We start from the raw sequence: 11,430 nt of genomic DNA, 5'->3' as shown, positions 1-11,430 counted from the left end.
AACCTTTAGCCTTAATGCAGTGGGGTCTTAAACCTTTAGCCTTAATGCAGTGGGGTCTTAAACCTTTAGCCTTAATGCAGTGGGGTCTTAAACCTTTAGCCTTAATGCAGTGGGGTCTTAAACCTTTAGCGTTAATGCAGTGGGCTCTCAGGACGCCGTGGCTCCTCAGCGGCTCTTCTCCTCTCCTCCTTCATTTAATGGATCCACTGAGCCGCTCCACCTCAGTGAAGAAGGGTGGGCCCTGAGTACATGTAATCCAGCGGATCATGCTTCCTGATGGGACCGATGTTTCGGCCGAGCGGGCCGCAGTGGGCTCAGCGGGAGCCCCCCCCTCCGTGGTATCACTGTAGCTGCTGAAGCCACGAGAACAGCTGATGGGGAACAGCAGCCCCCAGACACCGGTCCGGACCGGGCTGGGGAGCGCCGGGGAGAACGCTCAAACACATTCATGGACACGCAACCACTAGTTTAAGGAAAGAGACGACCCCTAGTTTAAGGAAAGAGACGACCCCTAGTTTAAGGAAAGAGACGACCCCTAGTTTAAGGAAAGAGACGACCCCTAGTTTAAGGAAAGAGACGACCCCTAGTTTAAGGAAAGAGACGACCCCTAGTTTAAGGAAAGAGACGACCCCTAGTTTAAGGAAAGAAACAACCTCTAGTTTAAGGAGAGAGACGACCTCTAGTTTAAGGAGAGAGACGACCTCTAGTTTAAGGAAAGAGACAACCTCTAGTTTAAGGAAAGAGACAACCTCTAGTTTAAGGAAAGAGACGACCTCTAGTTTAAGGAAAGAGACGACCCCTAGTTTAAGGAGAGAGACGACCTCTAGTTTAAGGAAAGAGACGACCTCTAGTTTAAGGAAAGAGACAACCTCTAGTTTAAGGAAAGAGACGACCTCTAGTTTAAGGAAAGAGACGACCCCTAGTTTGAGGAAAGAGACGACCTCTAGTTTAAGGAAAGAGACGACCTCTAGTTTAAGGAAAGAGACGACCCCTAGTTTAAGGAAAGAGACGACCCCTAGTTTAAGGAAAGAGACGACCCCTAGTTTAAGGAAAGAGACGACCCCTAGTTTAAGGAAAGAGACGACCCCTAGTTTAAGGAAAGAGACGACCCCTAGTTTAAGGAAAGAGACGACCCCTGGTTTAAGGAAAGAGACGACCCCTAGTTTAAGGAAAGAGACGACCCCTAGTTTAAGGAAAGAGACGACCCCTGGTTTAAGGAAAGACCTTAGAGCCGGCCTCAAGCTGCCTCTAGGTACCTCCCAGATGAAGATCGCGGTCTACGACGGCGGGGAGAAGCCAGCTGTCCAAAGACGATGGATGAGTTCTTTAGGGTGAAACCTACAGGGCAAAGCCTACAAGAGAACGATGATCAACTGCGTCCTCTCTAGAGGGGTCCGTCCGTTCTGGGCTCCTGGGTAAAACCCTGGCTCAGCAACATGGTCTCCATGGAGGAAGACCCTCCCTATGGAGATATAAAGGCCTCATTCTAAGGAACAGTCTAACGGAAAAAAACATCTATAAATTCTAGCATTCATGGGATTAACTAAAATATTATTATGAATATGTAACAAAGCTAGTGCTATACGCCGCCCAGGTGGCTTTTTTCTGGGCTCCTCCAGACAAGGACGCAGGGTGAGTGGTGTTGAAGCCGGTTTATTGTAAAGGTTACTAGAGCCGTTTCTCAATTTGCGTTCTTGTGTGTACTGGTGTACTTGCGTTCTCGATAAACGTCATCAGTGGTAGCCCAAGCACTGTTCCAATTCCAAGTACGCAAGTACGCGAGTACTGTCGTAAAACCCGGAAGTGTTCTCGATGCGTTCTCGATGAGGCCGTTCCACCGAGGACGCATCGGAGGTGACTCGTGTGGACTTGGGACCGTTAAATATCCCAGAATGCATCATCGAGTCCGCTGCTGTTCCAATTTCAGGTGCGTACTCGCGTTCTCGGAAGTCTGTACTTGAAAGTCCGGACTTGCCAAGTACGGACTTCCAAGTCCGCGAGAACGTAGTCCGCGTACTTGGTATTGAGAAACGGCTTAGATAATGATACATGACCTGGTTCTCCACGTTGCCATGCAGGAGATCCCCCGAGTGTGTGTGTGTGGAGATGGCCGGTTCAACCGGTTGTACACTGATTACTCAATGTGCAACAAGTGTGCAGCCTCACCCGGTCCCAGAGTCCTATCAGACTCGGCCAGGTGAGGCCGCTTCAACCATCAGCCGAACGCTGCAGTCTGTAGAAAAGTTATAAATCCTATCCTACGCATGGCATCACCATTTCCCTCCGAATACAGGCTGTTCTACATAGGCCTCATTACCATACACGTACTCCCATTATAGCCATACATGGTCATACAATAGGAAACAAATGTATCAGAGAAAATGGAAAGAGATTATTGAAGCATGCAAGGAGGAACACGAGGGAACATGCCGTCAGATATCTCTGCTTCTCAATCTCCATCTGCTGATGTAACCTCTTCATTATGTCCACTTATCTTTCCTCTAATGTCCTGATCTCTTCTGGCATGTTGACACATTATCTCTGTCTTAATATTTATATCTTCTGCACCAACGTGCCTAGAATGTTCTAAAAGCAAACGAATAAAACGAATAAAAGCACAACGTCGTCCCAGTCTACAGCCACAATGTTTTCCCAACATGGGGTTATGTTCTGCGTACATATAAAGTAGTTTGTGGAACCTGCATAGAGTAGGAGGACGGCCACCAAAAACGTGCGTCTCCTTCCTTTAATGACTTAATTATAAATAGCCAACAATATGTAAAACTGCCTGACTCTCCATTTCTTCCTAAATGTAGTTTTCATTCTTGGGAAATGCACAGGTCAACCGCACTGCAAATGTAAAGGAGAAAGAAAGAATATACATTATTTATCACATTAAGTTATTAAATGACGCGTAGGGACAAACTGCAGTAAAGGCTATGTCTACCCGAGTGGAGCCAAGTGGGTGAAGGAGGTTTTAATATGGGTTGAATCCTGTGACCCTGCTTCTACATGCAGGGTCACACTGCCCTGACTCGTGGAGGAAGGCCATAAAAGCACAACGCACACACACAGGTTTTATGGTAGATAGAAGTAGATGAGACAACTCCAGCCATGGCCCTCATAAGGCTGGTCAACAATCGTCTCAACAATCGCCACCTTTGTGACAGCTTTCTAGTGACGCAGATATACGAGACATGATGTCAGGTTAAGGGTCTAATCATTGTAATGGATCATCTCTTCATTTGGTCTGCCTGTGTGACTAGTTTGGTCTGGTGTGTTTCTGCAGCACAGCAGAAACACAGCAGATCAACGTCTGATATACGTCTATTTATCCAGTTGAGAAAGAATGTTTTGGGCTTTAAAAGGCACATTTTAATTAAAACTCCAATCAACACGGTGCCTATTCAGCCTAACTAAATCAGCACTCGTTTGGCACTAATTTATTCTACAAGAACGCAATATTTACACCAAAAAATGATATTGCGTGTTGATGTAACTTGTTTCCCGGGTGAGCACCGGGGGGCACGCCGACGGGGGCTTCACACGGTCAGTGGGGGGGGGGCCGCGCGCTCCTCTCACCGCTCGGCTCCGAGTGTGGCCCCCGCGCTCCGCCTGCTCTGGCCGTCTGAGCGCCAGCATCTGTGCTGGGTGTGGGCTCGGCGGCCGGCCCGCTGAGCTCATCTCGTCTGGGCGCCAGCACCTCTCCTCTCGTCCACAACACGCTAATGGCCGCCGGCCAGCCGCTCTGCTCTTGCAGCAAGGTTGCATCAGAAGCAGGTTGGCCTGTGTGTGTGTGTGTGTGTGTGTGTGTGTGTGTGTGTGTGTGTGTGTGTGTGTGTGTGTGTGTGTGTGTGTGTGTGTGTGTGTGTGTGTGTGTGTGTGTGTGTGTGTGTGTGTGTGTGTGTGTGTGTGCGTGTGTGTGTGTACACATATGTTTATCTGTTTGTGTGTACGTGTGTATATATGTCTGTGTGTGTGTCTTCGTCTGTGTTTGTGTGTGTGTGTGTGTGTGTTTGTGTGTATATATGTGTATGTGTGTTTATCTGTCTGTGTGTCTGTCTGTATCTGTGTGTGTGTGTGTGTGCGTGTGCGTGTGCGTGTGTGTATATGTGTGTATGCGTGCATATCTGTCTGTGTGTGTGTGTGTGTGTGTGTGTGTGTGTCTTTTATCAGTGTGTGTGTGTGTGTCTGTGTGTGTGTCTTTATCTGTGTGTATGTCTGTGTGTATACACTATGTGTGTATATCTGTCTGTGTGCTTCTGTTTATCTGTGTGTGTGTGTATGTGTGTGCTTCTGTTTATCTGTGTGTGTGTGTGTGTGTGTATGCGTCTATCTGTGTGCTTGTGTGCGTGTCTTTATCTGTGTGTGTGTGTGTGTGTGTGTGTGTGTGTGTGTGTGTGTGCGTGTGTGTGTGTACACATATGTTTATCTGTTTGTGTGTACGTGTGTATATATGTCTGTGTGTGTGTCTTCGTCTGTGTTTGTGTGTGTGTGTGTGTGTGTGTTTGTGTGTATATATGTGTATGTGTGTTTATCTGTCTGTGTGTCTGTCTGTATCTGTGTGTGTGTGTGTGTGCGTGTGCGTGTGCGTGTGTGTATATGTGTGTATGCGTGCATATCTGTCTGTGTGTGTGTGTGTGTGTGTGTGTGTGTCTTTTATCAGTGTGTGTGTGTGTGTCTGTGTGTGTGTCTTTATCTGTGTGTATGTCTGTGTGTATACACTATGTGTGTATATCTGTCTGTGTGCTTCTGTTTATCTGTGTGTGTGTGTATGTGTGTGCTTCTGTTTATCTGTGTGTGTGTGTGTGTGTGTATGCGTCTATCTGTGTGCTTGTGTGCGTGTCTTTATCTGTGTGTGTGTGTGTGTGTGTGTGTGTGTGTGTGTGTTCGTTTGCACACACCCACACAACAAACATACAACATTCCGTGCACGTAGACTTTAAACGTGTGTGTGTGTGTGTGTGTGTGTGTGTGTGTGTGTGTGTGTGTGTGTGTGTGTGTGTGTGTGTGTGTGTGTGTGTGTGTGTGTGTGTGTGTGTGTGTGCGCCTCGGCCCAGCGGGATTCTGTTTCTCCTCTGCTGCGATGTAAGCGTGAATGTCTGTACAACACTTTGTTATCCCTGTGTTTCAGACTCCTGTCAGACGACAACCGTTATGCCATCTGTCAGTCGTTCATTACTGTGTGTGTGTGTGTGTGTGTGTGTGTGTGTGTGTGTGTGTGTGCGGTTGCGTGTGTGTGTGTGTGTGTGTGTGTGTGTGTGTGTGTGTGTGCGCGTGTGTGTGTGTGTGTGTGTGCCTGTGCACACATTAGGCATGACATACTGGCCAAGTCCGAGTCTATATTAGATTAGGAAGCTTTAGACCATCTGGTTATTTCTATATTCAGGTATATATGTGTGTTAACGCCCACCTTCCTCCTGCCCTGGCGTTGCTCCTCCGGTCTTGTTGAGTGTGGTGTGAGCTGCACTGTGTTCTGCATGACGGTGCCTCTCTGTCTCCCCCGCAGGGCGCAAGACTGATGAGCACACTGAGAGGCCAGCGGGTTTCCTCCCTCCATTACTTCAAAACCCCAAATGTCTGAATTTGCAGAAATAACACATCCAGATATATAATGTGTCACGCACACACACACACACACACACACGCACACACACGCACACACACACACACACACACACGCACGCACGCACGCACGCACGCACGCACGCACGCACGCACGCACGCACACACACACACACACACACACACACACACACACACACACACACACACACACACACACACACACACACACACACACACACACACACACACACACACACACACACACACACACACACACACACACACGCACACATTCACACTCACACACTCGCCCTCATGCTCACACAGACAGGAGGCAATGGATGCACGTTCAATTTGTTCAGTTGTTACCATATTGTTTTGTGATAAGAGTGTCTATAGTTTTGTTATTTTTTATATATTTCAATTATTTAAATGTTCTTGTTCAGCACAGTGGATGAAGTACTACAAAGCGTTCCTCTGAGCTGTTTCGTCAGGGTCGTGGCCCCGGGGCCCGGGGCAGGGCTCAATAAATGGTTCGTTCTCATTAGCTGCTGTGTGATCCGTTCACTGTTGGCTCCTTTTGGAGCTCATCTGATCCAATGGAGAGAGACGGTGATGATACCACACACACCGGTCAGCGTTAAGAGGAGTGGCCTATACCACAACCATGTGACCGCTGTCACGTGACCAGAGGCGGTCTGCTCCAGAAGAAGCTGAACAATGAGCTATGAGCTACGACGCACCACCCAGAGCTGTGGAGGCTGGGGGCAGCTTTGGACGTCTGTCACTCTCCCATGACTCCCAGACAGCAGGCCCACATCTCCTCCAGGCTGAGCAGTGACGCCCACTTCACCTCCCACCAACCAGAGTGCCCGCCTCGCCAGCCCCCCCCCCCCCGCCCTCCTCCCCTCCACATCACAACCCCGTGGTGACCCCGGGGGACGGCCAGGCTACAGCAGAACCCCCCCCCAGGACCTGGTCTACTGTCCTCCTCTTGTCGGGGCTTCAAGCACTCCCAAATGAACAGATGATGGTTACCAACAAGGTGAGAAGGTTTTTGGTCCTCAGTGGGTCATCAAGAAGAAGATCTACTACACAGATCTACTACTAATGCCTGGCATACAGGCATTTTGTGTGTGAGAGAGAGAGAGAGATAGGGAGGGATAGGGAGGAAGAGGGAAAGGAAGAGAGATGGAGAGACAGACATAGCTAACACCCCTAACTATTACAGGACACACCCCTAGCTCTTACATGCCACACCCATAGATGTGACAGGCCACACCCCTAGTTATTACAGGCCACACCCCTAGTTATTACAGGCCACACCCCTAACTATTACAGAACACACCCCTAGCTATTACAGGCCACACCCCTATCGATGACAGGCCACACCCCTATCTATTACAGGCCACACCCCTAGTTATTACAGGCCACACCCCTATCTATTACAGGCCACACCCCTAGTTATTACAGGCCACACCCCTATCTATTACAGGCCACACCCCTAGGTATTAGACGGACGTAGCTCCTCCTTCTCCTCCAGCTTTACGCGGGCTGGTTTCCTGACCAACCAGCCTGTCTCAGCAGTGAAGGCAGACGGAGCAGTCTGTAAACACAGCCCAACATGGTGGCTCTGCTGCATTCCAGCTGCTCAGAAGTATTCAGAAGCCCGCTATCCAGGTCCATCAACCGGGAAGAAACGTTTGGTTTGCATAATTGCATTTACGTTAAGGGCATCATAATTCACATTCAGACACATTCACACACCCCATAAACACTATTCACCCCCTCACGGCGCTAGACGTAGCCGTACTTTGGAGATCAATACGTTATCAAGCACATTGGAAGTAGGAGACAAGCTCTTCTTTACCCAGTGTAAACAGACAGAATAATTTATTTCAGTTTCAGTTTGGAGTTTGGACATGACAGCAACAGTTGATGGAAACACCATGCAGTCTACACAACAGAAACGTGCCTTCTCCTCTTCAAGGTCCTCCTCCCCTCCTCCACGCTTTCTTCTCTCACTTAATGAGGAAGCTGAGAGGCAGAGAGAGAGATAGTGTATATATATATATATATAGATATAGAGATATGTGCAGTGCTGGCTGCTAAACATGTCACTACCTGCCACAACAAAAGAAACAACCAGTGAGACATAGATAGTCAGATAGACATTTATACCACCACCGCCACCATCTCCTTTTATTTTTTATTCTATGTATTGAGAGGAGGATGCTGTGTAAACTGCACAGCATCCTGGACAAGAACGCCCACCCTCTCCACCAGGGGCTAACCTTGAGCAGAAGCACCTTCAGCAACAGAGTCATCCCCCCCCCCCCGGTGTAACACAGAACGCCAGAGGAAGTCTTTTCTTCCTGTGGCCATCAGACTGTTTAACTCATCTACCTCCGGCCGCAAGAGGAATAGTGGGGACACTGTGTCCTTAGCCTAATGTCACTTTGTCACTTTATCATTTTTACCATCATATCACTTCATCACTTTTCTTTGTGTGTATGCCGATACATCTTGTCACTTTATCACTTTAAACAATTGATCACTATATTTAGCTATATTTAGTTGTACTTACTTTTATTTCAACATATGCAGCGAACTTGCGTATTGTTGTATATTATATATACCTACGTAAACTGTCATTTTTGTGGCATTGTTGCATTTAGTTGCTTTTTGTTGTAATTTATTTTATGTTAGTCTTTATGCTACTCTGCTTTTTATCCTATAGTGCTTTGCACTGTTGTATTTTGCTACTTGTTTTATTTTCTTGTATTACTTCTCTTTATATCGCAACTATTGCACAGCAATTTCCCTCCGGATAAATAAAGCTTCTTGAATTTTGAATCGTATTTATTTATTTATTATCTTTATAATAAATAAATTATCTTATCTATGTTGTTCTTGCATTATTTTTTATTCTTTATTTTATTTTATATACTGTTATTTATTGTTACTTATTGTTGTGATTGTGCTCTGGCAACACATGTAAAATATCATGCCAATAATGTCACGGTTCTGGGTTGGTGTCACATAATTCACTCCCTGTTCCACCCCTGGTTCGTCTTGTGATTGTGTGTCTCCGCCCCTCACCTGTGTCTAGTTTGTGTTTTGTCCAATGTCCGCCTGCCTCTTGTTTGTACCTCGTTCCCTGCCCACCTGCGTCTTGTTTAGTCTTGTGTATTTAAGTCTCCCCCTTTGTTCCCTTCACTGCTCGGTCATTCTGTCAGGAAGTGGCTACAAGGTTTGGTAGGACCCAAGCGCACGACAAGGTTGAGTCACAAAAAAGGCTTTACTTACTCCAAACACATGACAATGAGCAAGAGCAAGGCAAGAAAGCACCGTGACCAATACACCCTCAATAGTGCAGGTAGAATTTACAATGACCGAGCAGTGAAGGGAACAAAGGGGGAGACGGAGATGTTCACCGTGGGAAAGTGGGTAACGTCTTCTCGATTGCTTAAAGATAAGAGAGATAAGATAATCCTTTATTAGTCCCACAGTGGGGACATTTGCAGTGTTACAGAAGCAAAGAGCAAAGACGATAGTGCCAATAAAGAAATAAAGACGACGGTAGTGCAAAATACAATAAGAAAAATATACAAATAATACAAATAACGGACATCTACATGTATGTCTTTGTATGTCTACATGTGAAGTAATTGACAGTAAAGCTGACTTTGACTTTGAGAGACGGCGAGAGAGAGGAGTGAGAGACAGAGATAGACAGAGAGATAGACAGAGGGAGGGAGAGAGGGAGAGACAGAAAGCGAGAGAGAGAGCTTACCAGTTACAAGGCCAGTCATTGCGTCACACTGCATTAACTGTATCTGAAGTGCTTGTGTGTGTGTGTGAGAAAAATGTTTTTTCCAATTAACTGATGTTAACATAAATGAGTTGTTTATTCTTGTGGAGCGTGTCAATAAATGTTTAATGATAGCAGTGGTGAAGTATTCTGCCTCTACTCAATACTTATACTAATTACTAACTAACTTGTATCCTCCTAACTAACATCACAGTTCATAATTAATCAGGAGTGTAAACACGTGTTTGAGGATCTCATTTACATTCTGAAAGATGGAGACGTGTGCTCTGGACGAGGTAAACAATGTACCTCTGGTTGGTTGTCAGAAGAAAGCAGGGCCTCACAGCAGGACCACCTGCTGAGCTCCCATTCTCTATGAAAACTTATGTTCCTCAGACGGTGAGGGGACTGACTGAGAACATGAGGGGGCTCAGACCGTGAGGGGACTGACTGAGAACATGAGGGGGCTCAGACCGTGAGGGGACTGAGGGGAATGTTCCTCTCTCAGTCCCCTCACGGTCTCAGTCCCCTCACGGTCTCAGTCCCCTCACGGTCTCAGTCATCCCCTCACGGTCTCAGTCCCCTCACGGTCTCAGTCATCCTCTCACGGTCTCAGTCCCCTCACGGTCTCAGTCCTCTCATGTTCTCAGTCCCCTCACGGTGTCAGTCCCCTCACGGTCTCAGTCCTCTCATGTTCTCAGTCCCCTCACGGTGTCAGTCCCCTCACGGTCTCAGTCCTCTCATGTTCTCAGTCCCCTCACGGTGTCAGTCACCTCACAGTCTCAGTCAGTCTCCTCACGGTCTCAGTCACCTCACAGTCAGTGCTGTTTGCTCTTAAATGGAGAATTACTGCAATATGTGCAAACAAAGCAAATGTGTGTTTGGTGAAAAGCTTCACTGTCTTTATGCTAATGTAGGAAATAATTTGTGTGTTCAAGAGTTGGAGAGAAAGACTGGAATTAAAGCCAACATTATTACACAACCCACTTACTGATAAAAAACACAACCTCGCCTTGCATGTCTGAATATAAACGTTAATTTACAGACTTTAAGCTGTAATTATCAGCCTTCAAAAACAGGATTATGTTGTGGTGGTTGAATGCCTTTGAACTATTAATGGTTAATGGCCGTGCTGTTGCATGTTCCAACTCTCCCTCTCTCTGCTTCCAGCTCTCTCTCCCCCACGCAGGCAGTGGGAGGGACAGTGGGTAGGCTGCTGCCTTCACATGCATTTATGATAAGGAGCCTTTGTTTACCGTTCCAACATTAAACATTTCCATCACTCGCTCTCTCTCTTTCTCTCTCTCTGTCACACTCGCTCTGACTCTCTGACTCTCTTTCTCACTCTCTCTCTTTCTCTCTTGCTCTCCCTCTTTCTCTATCTCTTTCTTTTTATCTCTTGCTCTCCATCTCCCTCTCTCCCTCCCGCTCGCTCTTTCGCTCTCTCTTTCTCCAAAATATTCATTGAATTCATTGGCATTAAAGACAAGTCCCTTTATATTTCCAAAGCAAACATGAATTAAGCATTGTTTCCTCGAGAAAAGGAAATCTGATTCAATAGGCAACATTATTAAAAAAATATATAAACAGAAATAATAACAAATACAAGTCGTTGAGCAGGGAGAGGAAAGGCAAATGAGACGGCCTATCTCCAGGTGTGGGGCTGGCTCCTCGTAGCTGGGACGTCAGAGAGCAGCTCTCTGTATCAGGTGGATATGGAGAGGAGCCCGGTTCTCTTGGGCTGGTATGGGCTACAGTGTAGCAGGATGTGTGGTGTCCCCCTGGCTCTGTCGGCAGGATGAGACCAGCTGCCTGTGTCTGCCGGTCAGAAGCAACAATCCCTGGATGAACGAGGGCACCAGGGAGCATCAGAGGACGAGGGGGAGGGCGGCGTGGAGAGGGTTGCTCCTAAAGATCTGGAGACAGATGCTGCCGAACACTCCAACATAACTGATTGGTTTAATTAAATTGAACCGTATCAGCGTCAGCACCTGACATTGTGAAGCAGCAGCAGGTGGGACTTGGAGGAGGAGAGGGGCACCTCCAGG

Source organism: Micromesistius poutassou (assembly GCF_964030765.1).
Source record: "Micromesistius poutassou genome assembly, contig: SCAFFOLD_439, whole genome shotgun sequence".
Lineage (NCBI taxonomy): Eukaryota > Metazoa > Chordata > Actinopteri > Gadiformes > Gadidae > Micromesistius > Micromesistius poutassou.
This window is presented reverse-complemented; position numbering follows the sequence as displayed.